Genomic DNA, 1,532 nt, shown 5'->3' on the forward strand with positions numbered 1-1,532 from the left:
TTAGCAATATTTTTTACTTTCGGCAAGATTGTTAGGATGGTGCACAACTTGGCAGTGTTTACAACAGAATGCTATTATACATAGGGTTTCTAAATATCAGAACCTAGCAACTTCAACATTTGAAGCTCACGCTCAAAGTTATAAGTTTGACCTTAATTCTTCTGCAGACTCCATATTTATTTATCTTACGCCCAATTCGATTTCTAAATTTAGGTATCTAACTGGCATTTAAAATTTAACCTGGCCAAAACAAAAGTCATGTAAGTTTACCTCAAACTCACACTTTAGTAATCTTCCCAATCTCAGAAATGGTGCCACTCTCTTCCTCAACTGCTCAGCGAAAAAATTCAGGAGTCATCTTTGATTCCTTCCCTTTCCTCATTCCCAGTATCACCAAGACCAGTCAGCTCTGCATCCAAATTGTATTTCAGTTTGCCCCTAGTTACCAGTTTCCACATCACAATTCTCATTCTACATACCTCAATCTCTCACAATGAACAGGCATCTCATCTGCCATTCTTGTCCTCATCAATCTATTCTTCGCTCAGCAGCCTGCATTTTAAAGCCATTAATCAGAATATGTCATTTCTTTTAAATCCTTTAAGTGACTTCCCAAAGCACTTGGGTGGTACAAATGGTTAGTGGACTTAGCAACTAACTGAAAAATTGGAGGTTCAAGTCCATTCAGAGGATCCTGAAAAGAAAGGTCTGGCAATCTACTTCTGAAGAATTAACTATTGATAATTCCTATAGAATGCAGTTCTTCTCTAACATTTATGTGGTCACCTCGAGAGAGAGTCAACTTGATGATAATTGGTTTAGTGACTTCACATGGAACTTTGCACAAAAGTATGCTATTTGTCATGGCTTCCTCTTCCACCCCATCTGATAACCCTTACCACCTACCTCAGGATTCTTCAGCCACATTGACCTCTTTCTTTTTCTCATGTAATTAATTTTTTGTATCTAGTTCTTTGGTGCACACATGGCTGATCTTCAACTTTTCACTAGTTGAAGTCTGTAAGTCTATTCTCCTCACAGATCTCTATCTATAACATCTTATAGGGAGTGCCTATCCAAGGCCCCAGATGGGCTGTAGCATATTCCCGTGGTTTTTGTTTGTTTGTTTTCAGAGTTGTTTGTAGTTTGCATGTGTATGTGTTTTATCAGAGTGTAGAAGTATGTTCTTTGTTTGATAATTTATTGGTTTCTACCTGTCTCCTTACCACTTGACTGTCATATTTGTAGTATGGTGTTGGCTTATGTGTTGCTGTGATACTGGAAGCTATGCCACTGGCATTGTAAATACCTGCAGGATTATCCATGGTGGACAGTTTTTAGAAGAGTTTCCAGACTAAAAGAGATTAGGAAAAAGAAGAGGTGGAATACTTCTGAATTTTTAGCCTCTGAAAACCTTATGAACAGCAGTGGAACATAGTCAGATAGAGAATAACTTTTTGTTTTAAAGACAAAAAACATTATAAATAGCAGCAGAACTTTGTCAGGTATAGTGTTGGAAGATGAGGCTCTGA

At 37.7% G+C, this 1,532-nt stretch overlaps 1 pseudogene; it reads right to left on the minus strand.

Annotated features, from left to right (window-relative positions):
- Positions 1 to 1,325, minus strand: part of LOC102832458 — a 109,843-nt pseudogene extending 108,518 nt beyond the window's left edge.
- Between the last annotated feature and the right edge of the window lie 207 nt (positions 1,326 to 1,532).

Source organism: Chrysochloris asiatica, unplaced genomic scaffold (assembly GCF_000296735.1).
Source record: "Chrysochloris asiatica unplaced genomic scaffold, ChrAsi1.0 scaffold00267, whole genome shotgun sequence".
Taxonomy (NCBI): domain Eukaryota; kingdom Metazoa; phylum Chordata; class Mammalia; order Afrosoricida; family Chrysochloridae; genus Chrysochloris; species Chrysochloris asiatica.